We start from the raw sequence: 15,357 nt of genomic DNA on the forward strand, positions 1-15,357 counted from the left end.
AGACAGACGGGCTAATATACTGACGTTGCCGTCCCAGTGTCCACGGTGCTAGCATAGCTTAAAATCTTCGCTAGTGTCCTTAAAACACTGGCACAGACCACTAGTGGTCAAATGTGCTCCGCTTGCAAAACGGTGCTCGCAGCTACACAGATGTGGAAAGTATAATTTGAGTTTAAACCACACAGGGCTCTATGTGAATTGTGCTTTACTCTGAAAAGTTTGCCCTCGATGTGGTTAGAGCTCAGAAAAGGCCTGGATTCTCTGAGCAAAGTGATTGTTATTTTGCCTCTTTGTGTGTCTTTGCTCGTCTTTCCTATAGTTCCTCTATAGCCTTGGTGCCATGGTCATTATCTGCGGAGGACAGAAAAATAAACAGAGGCCAGATTGTCATCGACCGTGATGCCAGACCTTGAGAACTGTGCAGAGGGAAAAACGGACAGAGTTGAAGAAGAAAAAAAAAAAATCCATCCGCAGAATGGAGAACACTGTGAGATCTATAGCGAAAGTTTGTTTAAAAAATGTTACGGATAAAATTCCTGCCTCGCCAGCCGTCGTGACAGGCCTCTCCCAATAATTCAGGTGCTGCCTTTCCTAAAGCCTGTGAAAAATTGTGGACCATAAAAGAGAAACATGGCTTCTTCTTTTGCAGGCTTTGTTTACCTCGTTTCCTCTGTGGCTATAAAGCACGGAGAGTGATGTGTCTGTCAATGCGGCGATGGTATGTTGGGGGGGTAGCGCGGCGGATAGAGGTGAGGGAAAACACATCACAACAACAAATAGGAAGTGACACGCAAGTGTGCAGACAAACGTGTTCCCACATAAACACCCGCTCGCACAGACACTTAGAAACATGCCCCAACTCCCAGAGACACACGTTTACTTTCTTGTTCCCTCACACACACACACACACACACACACAGAGAAACATTCAGACCATTTCAAGAGTGCACAGGAGGCGTCTGTCAGTGTGGCGGGGACGGCGGGGCTTAGTGTGCTCCGTGGTGTGTGACCGCGACTGCCTGAGCCACTTCACAGTGTGTTTGCAGTGCTTATCTGAGTCAGGGACCAGGTCAGGAAGGGTCACAGCTCTTATTTGCCATGCTGATAGACTGGATAATGAAAAAAGCCTCCCAGCACAGAAGCCACACGCGCTCGGGAGCAAACACTCAATAGCGTGTTACTACGTATTTCTCCCTCACTCCATCCTTGTTCAGATCCCAAGAAAAGTCTGGTTTTTCTTCTGATTTTATCGAACGAGAAGGCCCGATCTTAAATTTCTGTCAGTTGAATCAAAGGAAAATCAAAGTTAAAGTCACACCAGAGGGTATCTCTCTCTCTCTCTCTCTGGTCTGGGATGGAACATAGTTTTGGTTGGATCAAGAGGTCACGCCAGGACGACGCATGTTGGGAGCAACTGTTCAGATGTGCTCCAGAGATTTGTGCAAAGTCTGGGAAAGAAAACTTAACACTTCACGTCTGCCATCTGCCTCAGATCTTTAGTGGTATTTTCTGGTTTGGATTTGCAAACTTACTGTCTGCCATGAAGTAATCTCACACAGCTTTCAAATGATTTGTTCAAAGGTGCACATTCAACATAGTTATATAACTTCAATTCTGCATTTTTTTTGTCCATTCAGGTGCTGCTGATGAGATTTAGATATCTAGCTAACCCTGCGACAGTCAATAACCGCCCCCTGTCCTGTTGAATAAACAAATAAAACATACAAATCAAATAAAAATAAAAAGCATTTTCATGTCTTTGTACCATTATGATCATTCGGGGCAGCAGAACAAGCTGTAAACACATCATTGACATACAGTATTAGAACTGAATAAAGTGTTTCTGACAGATGTGTTAGCAAACAGTCGCCTGTTTGCACATCCAGCAAACACTGAGCAACATTTACATTCATATGGAGCAGAAGCCCAGACTATACCTCTGTAGCCTGCCGAAAGACACTGGATAGATAGTGTGAATGTGCTGAGGGTCTATTATTGTGATTAGTAAGTTAATTTACCGTCTAAGTGGTTCATTAAGTAAGGATTTCATCTCTGTTTCATTGTGATACTGCATTATTTGTTCCTTTTTTTGCTCTTGATGTTTTTTGTGTGTTATATATCTGCAAGAATATGAAGTAAAAATGTTCAGTTGGTTCATTTGGAGATGTGTTTCAGTCCACCTGGTGAATGTACATCAACTATTAAATCTCCTTGTAGCCCTGGTTTGTATTTCACCATCTTCTTAGGGGAAATATCCTGCAGCTCCTTTGCTGCTAAATGTTCACCAGCTAGTTGCTAATATTGTCTGTCAGACCCTAAAACCAAAACAATAAGCTAAAGGACGCTAAAACGCTGTGTAGAAAGGGGACAGTGTAGAGTTGGGTCATTACACTTATTACTGATATTAATGTTGGAATATTGATTGGTGCAGTTTTAACAAACACAGGAAGCAGAAGCAGCGGTTGCTTTTTACAGACATGAAATACGATGGTTCTTTAAAGTTTGATTCGCTAGTCTTTGATGACGTTATCTTGAACGACACTTATTTTTTTAAATAAAGTAAGAGTTGACACCATGAATCAGCACGTATGATTAGCACTGGCACATATACAAAGAGCAGCTTTTAACAGCAGCTGCACGTCGATGATTAGATCAGTACTTCACCTGACAGATTCTTTCATTTTATAATTGCCTAAATGACTTAAAGATTATTTGTATCCTTTTCTATTTTGATCAATGTCTCACGCACTCCACCCAACCCCACCCCGTTGGATTGGAGCCACCTCCGCCTCTTTCTCTCTCTCTGGTCTGGTCCAGTGATGTGTGCGATGGGTTTAGAGGATATCCAATCCTATGGCTGACTTGGACAAATAGCATTCCTTCCATCCCTGTGGTCCACCTCTGGGGTATGTCTGAGCCCGGTCGGCCTAATCCTGGAGACTGGCTTCACTTCAATCTGTATCATACGACTCTCCGCTCTTTAGCGCTCCTCATATATACCGCTGCTGCTCCTCTGTAACCGGCCCGCAGGCCATCCAGCTTCATCATGAGTAAAGTACTCTTACACACACCCCCGTAGACGGTCAATGTAAAAAAATATCAACAAGACAACAAACTGTAGATAAGCAATGACATGACATCACATTTAAAGCTGCAAGGAATGAAAAGTTCTCCCTCCCAGATTATGTCTATTGATATTTCCATCTATTTTCTAGCATCTGCTTTGCCGCCATAAATCCAGCTGCCAGTAGCCATTGTTTTCTCTGATACATGGTTAAGTTCAAGTTTAATAAAACAACTTATTACATTTTACTGGCCTGCATCCAAAACTGTGAGAATTCCCAGTCTTTACAAATATTCCTTGTAGGAAATGCTGCAGTCTTACGTATAAGTGTGTAAGTATTTAGTTTTAATTTACTTTCAATTAAAATGTAAATAGTTGATAGTGATACAGAATGTTAATTAAAAAAGTTTTAGATGTGTGTTGGTGGAAGTTTCCCACTGCTTCCAGTCTTAAGAGTGGTATCGATCTTCTCATCTAACTCTCAGCAGGGAAGCAAAACAGATTTTCAACAAATGTTAATTTATTCCTTCAACACTTCAATCGCTTTCCATCTATTATATCACCCGAGTTGTTGATACCAACATTTTTATATGCATTGAGATATCATAAGTTGTTTCCCAGTACCATGGAGGAGGAGATCAGAGCAAATATGGAACCAAATTTTTCGAGTTTCTGTAGAAGAAAAGAGGTCAAAGCATTCGCTCAATGCATAGAACATGCAATCCCTCTGCTGGGGAAACAATACTCCAAACCTGAATTTATGATGTTTTCATAGTTTTGACCATGTTTTCAAATCTAAAACAATGTTTCTCAGATGTCTGACATGATAGTGCTTCATCTTATCTCACCATGACTCCTTCATGTCGCTATGTGAAATATAACTGTACTTAGCGTGCACTTATGTTTTCCCTTCTGGGATAATTACGGTAAGTCATGCCACTTGAGGAGCAGCACTGTTTGGAGTACAAGAAGTTTACACTTGAGGTTATAATGAGTGGAATCCATTTTACATACCAATCTGTCCCTTCCTCCCTCTTCCCCCTCTATTTTTTCATCTCTCCTTCCTCCTTTAGGGAAATCTCAGCCTCTCTATCCATCACCCCCTGCTATATAGTGTCACCGTCTCCCCTCGCGTAAGCAATAACAGCACCGACAGCGCTAACACTAGCCAACCAAAGCCCCGGCTCGTTCAATCACCCCGATATGAATCTGCTTAAAAACTCAGCCGTCGAGCGCTCAGCCAAAATCCATCAGCGCGGGCTTAAGATCGGTGGCACACGCGGCGCTGATAAGACGCTCTCTGTGGTCAAGACCCTGTGATGAGGAGCAGAGTCACAGCCGCCGCCGCCGCCGCCACTGCTGCTGCTGCTGGCTGGATGACTATCTGGAACGCTGGAGTTAAAACAGAGGTAACAGACAAGAGCCATTAGAAAAATACTTGCGGTTTCCACTTTGGCTTGTTTTTGCTGCTGTGGGAGTTTCATGTTATCGGGGCAGTGGATGGTTTTTGTGGCAGATTGCATAATATGATAATAATTCTTTAGATTTGTTAGCGGACTGAGAGCTAAATTGGATGCGTGCCCTTAATCACTGCTGTCTTTGTCCTGTCTGCCCTCTGCAGCCCTCTCAGTCCAGTTCAGAGCAGCAGACGGAGAGATTTTGCTTCTCTCTCAGCTATATGTGTGTGGTGAGAATGTGTGCGCGTAAAGATATATGTTCTGTGGATTAGCTATGTCAGCTAAACCCACACTGCTGTAAAAACTGGAGAGAGCTCAAGGACAGGTAGCTTATAATAGAGTGTGTGGGTTCTGTGAACTCAAGCCTCCACAGATGGTGGGGGTCAGGGGAGCAGGGGCCTGCTGGGAGTTGAAGCCAGGGGCTTGATTAAACACCAACCCCACTGCAGGGGTGCCCCGGAGGGGCTACATCAAGGAGCCTCGCTTGCTATAGTTCTGCTCCATAGCCTCTCCGCTCCACTCAGAAAATTTGTACAAACAGGGTCAAGAGGAGAAAGAAAAGAAAGAGCGAGACGGCTGAGAGAACTGCCTTTGAGATAAGGCCTAAAAATATCCTTCTATAAGACATATAGTTAAGTAGTTTTATCCAGAAAGACTGAAAAAGATGCAGCGCATGATATAAAGCCAGGGTAGACGAAGTCGCAAGAACAAGAGGTCAAAGGTCAGATTATAAAAACAGATTAAAAAAGGGCAAAGATAAAGAGGAAAAAGGCTTAAAAGAATCTGAATGTTGGCAAATGGCTGATAAAGGCCTTTTCTGTGTCTCTGCAGGTTGACAGTGGACTCATGCAGAGCGGACGCAGCTGCAGCGACGCGGAGAGCGAAAAAAAAAAAAAACTCCAGGATGAGATTCCATTTCTCCCTCTAACATCCTCAACGCTTTGATCTGAGGCCTATCTCTCCGCTGCATCTCAGCCCGCCACAGGTACGCCAGGTCTCCACCAGCCACGCCGCCGAAGATCGTAAATAAACATCCTTCCCTCTCCTGTCCTCTGTCGCAACGGCCCTCAAAGAAGATTAGAAATTATTCAGTTGCTCATTTATCTTTCACTCCTGAAAATGAATAAAAGAAGCGGGGGCTGTTATCTGCTCTCCATCTTTTACCGAGACATCTCCAGCCCATTGCATGGTTTTAGTTTTCCTAATCTCTCTGCTCTGATTTCTTTATGGCCGACCGCTGCCGCTCACATTCTTCTGCCGTGATAGGGCAATCTGGTTTATTTAATAATTCACGAGGCAATCTACCTGCGGCGCGGGTTTGTGGACGAACATATGCGGCTGAACCGAGGGAATAAATACAAATAGATCTTGAGCTAGACATTTTTAGGGTAGCAGGATATCTATTTCCATGCGGTATAACACATCACCTACTGTATGAGATTCACTTCCCTTTAAGACAGCCGATGAACATTTCAGATAGCACAGTTTGACAGAACAGTCAACCTCTTTCTCTAAAGTAAACTGCATGCAAGAACTCAGCAAGTTGTTTTTAGAGGTGAGCAGAATGAGCTTTCATGCTTTCTACTGACTGGTGTGCAGTTAGTGGGGAAGATAAGTGGATTTTCTCCACCGCAGTTTTAACAAGTCATTGAGTTGTCGTCGAAACGAAAGAGGCCGCAGAGCTTCGGCGAAGCCACAGAAATTAAAGTCGAGAGGTTGATTTGTGCTGGAAAGCGGATGTAAACAAATGGAATAGTAAATATAATTGTGAACACGGATGTTGTTGTGAAGGTTTAGATATATTCAGCTTGTACATGAGGCCACACAAACATGCAACATGCTGCCTCCTGCTTCATTCTTACTCTTTTGAATATTTCTGAAGAAAGCAATGAGAGTAGAAGCCGCCGGAGGGCTCATGGAGAAAAAAAATGTATATCAGCGTGAAGCACGACATGTACAGCGACGTTGCTCTTTGTCTGATATTAGATGAAGAAATGACTCACTTCTTCTGTGTTCTCTTATTGTGTTTTTTGGGACAATAAAGGGATATTTCGTGAGGATTTATGACCCTTTTAGGTGCTTAACAGCCAAATTGCATTACTTCTCATGCACTAAAAGACCACACTGAGGGTTTTTGCGCCAATAAAATGGAAGAAAATTGCATGTTTGGGCTCATGCAACAGCGGGTATCAGAACTTATTTTGTAGCAATTTATGCAAATTAGATTAACAGTAGATGGACTCATTTACATCTTGCAGTGACGTAATATTTTGCATCCCTCACGGTAATTTGCAACAGGCTTAGCTGACTCTAATAGACTCCAATAAGTGTGAGAAAGTATGTGCATATAGGCTTAAAGGATATTATTCTATATTTTCTCTTATTGTCAGCATCTTCTATGAAAAGACTAAATCTAACAATGTGTTTTCCTGCTTCTCGGTAGTTTTAAAGATTAAATATTTAAAAAAAACAGCTCACAAATATATAGTTTCAGTGGTAAAAACAAAAAGAAAAGAGTATGAGAACCCACTTAAAAGGTGCTCTCCGCATTTTATGCCTCAATCAATTCCCTTGTCATGTAGTCCCAGCTTATGAGAACAGTTGTATTATATTTACTGTGGTTCTGGAGGAGTTTTTGTCAACTCAGCTTTGTCACGGACACTTCAGATTTTATAACAAAAAGCCAATGTTATAAACTTGATTCATGGTGTTGGAAAGACAATAGACATTTACCAGGCAGGGAGGATATACTGAAATACATTATCAAGTAGCATTTTGGGGGAATAAGAGACTACTGTGCATACAAATAAAAAAAGCTGCAGAGCGGCCAGCATCATCATCATCAGCAGTACCAGGTGTACTGAGCAGGTGAAGCTGCAGCTACCTGAATGTGAAGTAGAGCGGTGTTAATAAAAAGAACGTGCACTATCAGCAAAAATCTTCCAGAGAAAGCCACAAACACACAATCCTCATCTTTATTTCTCATTCTCATCGTTAGTCTCGCTCTCACTTCGCCCTGACTCAAGTCTTGATTGACACATCGCCGACTTCTCCGCGCGCCACATGACGACCGTTATGAGCTTTTTTTTAGAATGAGCTGCACCACGCCCACACGTGTCTCAAAAAGATGAGACACGGTTAAATCTCATCTTAACAGACAGGCGGGCAGGATTATGAAGGGTCGGCGGAGCTTCTCCAAACCCCTTTGTGAAGCAATTTTCTATTCTCTTAATTGTTTCCCCCCCAACATCTCCCTGCCTCCGCCCTTTACAAATAGTTTGTTAATTAGGGAGTTATATGTGTGTGTGTCTGTGTGAGTGTGTGTGTGTGTGTGTGAGTGTGCCAGCAGAGGTGTGCAGACACATAAGAGCGGGTAATAAGCGGCCAGCGATGGTGCAGCCTGTAATGTGCTTGACCACATGGGGATCTGCTCAGGAGGAAAGGAAGGAAATTGTTGGTGTTGCAGTTTTCAGAGGAGGGGTGAGCGGTGGGAGAGTTGAAAAGACACACAGAGAGAGAGAGAAAGAGATAAGGAGTTATTATTTTGGGAGTGTGACAAAAATTCGAGGAAAAAAAAAAGAGTTGAGAAAAAAAAGAAAAGAAGAAGAAGAGGTGGGGATGATGAGTGCAGGTGGGCTGAGGCAGCAGTGTACGAGTGTGTGTGTGTGTGTGTGTGTGTGATGTATTCTTGAGTGTGCACGCTGATACGTGTGAGTAGGAGTGTGTGCATTCATGCATTTTAATAAGATTGTTTTGTATGTGTGTTCCTTAAGTTCTCACAACTGCACCTGCTGGCACCGAAGGGAGAGGCCTTGCCCTCCCAACAGGAATGCTGGGAATTCTATCTCAGTCTCCCAGAGCTCAGATAAAATACTTGGGAGCTACCGGACACACACGCACACACACACACACACACACACACCAGCAAATGCATCACATGTGGTTGTAAGGCTGGATTCAAACCAGCAAGGAGGTAGAAGTAGTTTGTTGCAGGAACTCCTCCTCCTCCTCCTCCTCCTCCACACATACACACACATACCTTCTAAATTGAACATGAGGCCTTTTACTCCGACACACTCAGGTTCGCAGGGGGACATGAATATACATTTAGCCGTGACATGAATAACTAGGGTGACTGGAGTGGCATGGTGATGGAGTCTAGTGCCTACCGCCTGCCTCCCCTGTAGTTAAACAGCATTCAGCATAACTTATGTGAGTGCCAATCACTCCAAATGAAAAGTGCAAATTAAACTCTCACGCTCAAATGCATAATTAGACCTCTGACTTGGCAGACGATTGAGGGTGGAAGGAGAGATGAGTGCAGGTTTTTTTTTTGTTGTTTTGCTTGTAGAGGTGGATACACACACACAGTCCACACAGGGCAGAAATAAAGCCATAATTAGAAAAAAAAAAAAAAAAAAAAATATATATATATATATATATATATATATATATATATATATATATATATATATATATATATATATATTGAGTGTTTTTTAATAGATAGGTACCTTAACCGCATATTCTTTTCCAATCAAAAATAATTAATTCATTTACAAATTTAACAGTGTGAAACTTAAAGGTGCAATACACAAAATTCAGCCCTGTTAGATGTCAGCAAACAAACTATTTGCTATGTAAATGTTGCACCCACGAATCACACTGGACTCAGGATGAATGAATTTTTTTTTTTTTTTTTTTTAAAAAGATGGATGGTCTTATTCTGAAAGAATAAATGAAAACAAACAGTGATTTTTGCTGGTCTTCAGTAGCTTCACTCTTTACTAAGTGTAACTGCCAACTGATCGGGCTTCGAACAATGTACAAAATAGAGTATAAAAATCTCAAAAAAGGTAGTAAAACTCATTCATTGATCTACAAAGACTAGTATATTTTATAGAAAACAATATATGAACCCAAAGATTACAATAAATTAAATGGTATTACAAATTAAGCTCTTCTCTAACAGTTACTAACTACTATAATCCCACTTCCTGTGCTAAATACAATGTATCTTAACTAAATTTACATCCCATGTGAATGTTTACTGTTGCTATGGCAACAAGTGACAGTTCGTGTTAGTTAGCTTAGCTCAATCATCTGTCAAACAATAACACATAACAAAATAAAAATCAGCCAGTGTTTTTTACAGGCACGTGGTGGTAAAAGGAGATGTCAGTTTAAGGCCTAAATAATCACCATTTATTACTTTTTTGTGTCTAACCATGTGATTTATGAGAATTATTGAGCTGCTGCATCCAAGACGAGACCCGGTAAATAAATAAAAAGACCTTGACTTGAGTTTGACTCGTATCTGTTTTGCTACATCTATGTTCCCAGAGTCTTTCTGTCTCAGCCTCCCTGCAGAGTGACTCAAACACTTTCCGCAAAGTGCACTGACAATCCAGACTGATTGAGAGACAATAGACGTTACCGCTGATGTGGTCAGACTTGTTGTTTGTGGAATAGACGAGAGTCATGATTGAAACAACATGGGGGGAGACACTTCAGGGACCTGTGGCACACAATGTTGCATTCGAGTGTTTTCCCATTTATTGTCAATGAATCAAATTTAACAACACACATGAATTTAGCTTCTGGCTAAGTGACAGTAACCACCTCAACTGGCTCCTTTCAAGAACTTTCCAAACTCCCTCCAGATGTCTTAAGTTCTTCACCTTCTTTCTAAGGCTTCGGTCACATTACAGGCCAGATCTGAACTTTTTGTGTTGATGGTTCATATATCCAGCTCCTGTGTGAACATCACATACACAGATTTAACTGAAATGCACAATAACGTCATTTGTGCGACAGCCACATCATAAAAAATGGACGACATGGCTGTGCTAGCATCCTGTTAGCTGATGGGTTCCTTCCAGTTTGGCTTGAAAAGAAGCTTCTCCATAAATGTCCAACAAATTTAAAAAGTCCTCGTCTCTCCATTGACCCTCATCGCTGTTGTTGTTGCTCTCGTAGAAAAGTGAGACGTTAAAAAAACCACATGAACTCTGATCTCACCTTTCTGATGGTGGTTGCAGAGCCAGAGATTGGATATGAATCAGATCTGGGACCATATAGGCAAGAGCCCCAGATCTGATATGAAAAAATTAGATTTGTTTTATATGGTTTGTTCTGTAAAAAAAATCTGATCTTAGTCACTTGGAGGTGGGTACCATGCCCCAAAACATTAAGATCTATCAGCTCAACACCATCTACTGCATCTAAATGTACTAGAGGAATCAACTAGAAGTGCAGAATATATTAAAAGCAACATTTATTTGTGCTCAAATGAAAGCTATGTGCATTGAAATGGAGAAAAAAAACAACTGTGTAATCTCTAATAGTGTAAAGAAAAATGTAACAACTCTGTTTCTAGTTGACACTGACAATATTATCTCGTCTATTTTTGTAGCAGAGTGGATCTGTGTGAACAGCACACTGCTCCCATGGAAACAGAAGCCCCGGAGAGAATGGAGAGCTGATTAGAGAGAGGCAGCTTGTCTCCAATCAAACCCAGTGTCTTGTCTGTTTACAGGGAGCACGTCCAGAGAGCTCTCCACACTGACCCCGAGGGGAGGGAGGTCAACGGCTCCATTGCCAGCTGGTACTGAAATCCAAAATGTGTATGTAGATTTTGTTGAGAAAGGACTTTTTAACCTATACCAGACCTACACAGGCGGCCTCAATCCCTCCGGCATCGAATTGCACTGCGAAATTGTGTGAAATTCACATAATGTTGTAGGTTTTTCTGTGATTGACATAAATGTCCCGACCCGATGAGATCTCAGCTATCTTGTAAAGTGAGACGAAAAAAGAATTTACATATATATTCTAATCATATACAATACACTACAGATTCATAGATTCCATTCTTTAACATGTATGTAATGTCAATTGCTCTCATTTCATGTCATTGTAACACATCAAACAATACAGATAATATAATGAATTAATTGTCTCCTCCTGAAAAATGAAATGTTAGTTTATTCGCTAACACTGAAAATTACCTTTTTCCATGTTTTCCTGACAACATCTGTTTGCATTTGCATATATTGTTTTTTTTTTTTCAGGAAAACTTCGGCTATTTGGATATTACGTCATTTAGAGTACTATACATGCTCTAGACATTTGTATTAACATCCAGAACATAACAATACAGCACAAGTATACAGTACCAGTCAATGGGAAAGTGTGTCCAAACTTTTGACTGGTACTATACATGTATAAGAGTCCAGGAATATTCAAACCATGTTGATGGGACATTCTAAAAAAAAACACAAAAAATGTATTGATAGTGTCACGTGAACTCCATTTCCATGTATTTTATTACACACTTATTGTTCTGTATCAGCTCGGAGGACATGAATACGTTTTTGTGATTCATCTTGTGATATCAAGTTTTTTGGGAAAAAAAAAACAAAGTCTGTTGGCTGTTTTTATGTTTCAGAGTGGATTTACTGATGCTCGTCCTTAACAGACTGTGCATACGTCATTGTAAATCACTGTAAAAGGAAGGTCCCGTTTATGAGTATGTATGATGTCTGTAGTTCTCGTTTACGAGTTATGGTTTTGAGATGAATTGTGATGCAAATTTCAAAGGTTTAAGGTGGAAGTACCGTGACATTTTTACATTGCCACAAAACATTTAAAGAGGAGGTCATGCTGATGTCTGGATGTACAAAGTGAAATCTGTCTGTTATATATGAAGCTAGAGCCAGCAGGCGATTATCTTGACTGTGTATTAAACTGTATAAAAATAATGGACTTAGCCACCGTGACGTCACCCACTGATTTGTGGACTTGTGTTTTGAAGCCGCGAGTTTGGCATTTTGACCGTCGCCAGCTTGCATTTTTTGAGCCAGAAGTGATGAGAAGTGACCATATTTGGATGAAAGAGTGGAACTGACCCTAATGCTAGCTTCTAGCTTGGTTAGCACGGTGCATTTACAGTCTATGGTTAACTGTGATAATGCTAATGCTAATTTTCGCTAGCAAAAAACGGGCTTAAAACCATGAAGACAACATGTAATTACCGGAAAAACTAACATCCGACTTCTCAGAGGGTCTTTTAGTAAAACCAAATGCTTAGAAAGACTCTTTTAGGTGACCAAAATGTTACATTTAACTTTCATGGACTGAAAACACACTGAAATAGCCATAGCTATGGCTGCAGCTATACTGTGTGAATCTGGGGTTACACCATGTTTACGTTGCCTAACCAGCGTTGTCACTGTGGCAACTTGTCAATCACAATGTAGACATGCCTTAAAGTATCCCCTGCTTTATCGTCAAATTTAAATTAAATGGGACCATAATTTACAAAATGAATATCATGCTGTATTGAAGAAGACTTGAAACTAGCAATAAATCCCAAACTCATTAGGAAACAGTTTACTGAGGGAATATATAAAGTGAGAAGTAGGGTCATTTTCTCATAGACTTCTATATAGTCAGACTTCTTTCAGTGGAGTCGCCCCCTGATGGCCATTAGAGAGAATGCAGGTTTAAGTCACTTCCGCACTGGCTTCACTTTTCAGACCCAGAAATACTCGCTTGGTTTTACTCTACTGGTCTTTCAATCATTTTTTGTTTAAAAAATGGCAGTGCTGAGCTTTTATAGGACATTTCTGAGCTGATATGAGAAGTGTTTGAAGATTCACGTCTTCAGAAGAAACCAATGGGTAAAAATAAAAGTATTGAGTGATCAAATTCAATATATACTGTATCATGTTATCAATTTATCTATAATTTTGGATTTTGCTATCTTTGTCTATCTATTTCCTGTCTTTCCTGTAAGAGGGTTCCCTCCTCTGATGCTCTTCCTGAAGGTTTCTTCCATTTTTTCTCCTTTAAAGTTTTTTTTCCTTATTTGAATCAAGGGTCTAAAGATAGAGGATGCTGTATGCTGTACAGCTGTAAAGCCCCTTCAGGCAAATGTGTGATTTGTGATATTGGGCTATATAAATAGAAACTGACTTGATTTGAGAGACAGATTAACTAATTGTTGTGTTTTTTTTATCTTTTCCTCATGGGATTTGCTGTCAACAAGACAAACATAGAATAACCCTATGACTCATCCTTTAAATATGGCTCAGTGCCAATATAAACAGGGTCAAGATGACGTGATATCTCAAATTAACGACTGTATGCAGACCCACGCGGTGGTCAATCATGCACTTACTTCTCAAGGCATAAAAAATCTGCATACAAATCCAAACAGAGAACGCAAGCTTACTGTGTTTATGATGATGAGAGATTAACATTCATCCTGTTGAAAAGTGCATGTCACACACAGGTGCCTACAAATATCAAGCCCTGGGCTGTATATCAAAGAACGAGTGCACAAACACACACACACACACACACACGTACCCCACGCAGTCACGGATCAGAAGTGAGTGTGCGAGCTTCTGAACACACATGTAACGCGCAAAGTCAGTGGGAAATACAACCCTAATGCACATTAATACACACAGACGCAGGCTTGGCTTTATTTTGGCATGCTGCTCTGTGGTAAGCGGTGTGAGGGTTTAGAGGGATTGGACGGTGTTGACTTTGCCGTGAACCTGCAGAGCCTCTGCACTCTCACAGCTGCCTCCCTCATCATTTGTGGAGGGCCTCCAATCACTGCGGAAAATCAGGGGCTGGGAAGGGCAGAAGATATATCACTCCTCTCCTCCTCCTCCTCCTCCTCCTCCTTCTCCATTCCTCTCTTACCCTCCCTCCATCTCCTTTTATACTGCACTCCCCAACTGTGAGAGTTTTTTTTTTTTTTTTTATTGCCTCTCGTTCAAGGCGCTTGTCATAACTCACATTTCTTTGAGTTTATCTAATATTCCAATTATACAGCTGCATATTTGATGACTGTTATTTTTAAGAGCACTTCTCAAGGGCACTGCTGCAGTTCAGGCATTTTCTTGGCTTGACTAGCTGGTTGTCTGGCTGTGACAGTTCTGTCATATCTGAACCCTCCCACTGGATTTTAAATACTTGGCCCTCTCAACAATGGAAAAAGTCAAACAATTTTTCCACCTGAGGGGTTTTACAGTAAGTACAGTATTTCAGCTGATTGTGTTGAAACTAGTGAGGCAGGAGTGAAAGGTTTAGCCCAGCAAATGTTGACGCTGAACAGACCTTTTGATATTGCTCATAACCACTCAGATACCTGCACTGTTTGCTTATATGAGAGACTAAATCATGCTATTTTCTCTCTTTGTTTCTAGTGTTAGGGTTTATCTTTAAAATCCATGTTTGAAAGAGAACTCCACCGATTTAGTATTTCACACATGTAGCATTGTTAGACTTGTGATAAAAAGATAAAAACTGATGCCTGCATTACCCATAATGCAACTTGACCGTTTACAGTTCACTCGGAGAGTTGGGTGTATTATGCAAGTAATGTGGCGTCTAATTAAGTTGAGCGTTTGGCCTGGGGGGAAAGGAGGGGTCATCAACCATGACTTTTTGAAGAATTAATCACCTTAATCACCAATAAGCAGGTAATCATCCTGAACACATCCGGGGGTGGGGGGTGGGGTGGGGGCATGACTGTGTATGTGTGTACGCTAGTGATCACCAGATGTATTGATTTCTCCCTAGGGACTGGAAGTAACGCAGCTCTTCAGTTGGACCAGTGCAGGTATTGGGAGGTTGTGAGTCGACTGTAGCGACATCCTCTAGCAGCTCATGCTAGCTTGGAGCCTCGAATTGAGAATATTAAGGTGTAAGCTGTGCTATATATTGAAAATACTGTTATAAACTACAAAAATAAATGTTTTGCACTTGTAATTCAGTATTCAGTATGAAAAAAAAAACATTTTACAGAATTTATAA

This window comes from Thunnus thynnus, chromosome 11, assembly GCF_963924715.1.
Source record: "Thunnus thynnus chromosome 11, fThuThy2.1, whole genome shotgun sequence".
Taxonomy (NCBI): Eukaryota; Metazoa; Chordata; class Actinopteri; order Scombriformes; family Scombridae; genus Thunnus; species Thunnus thynnus.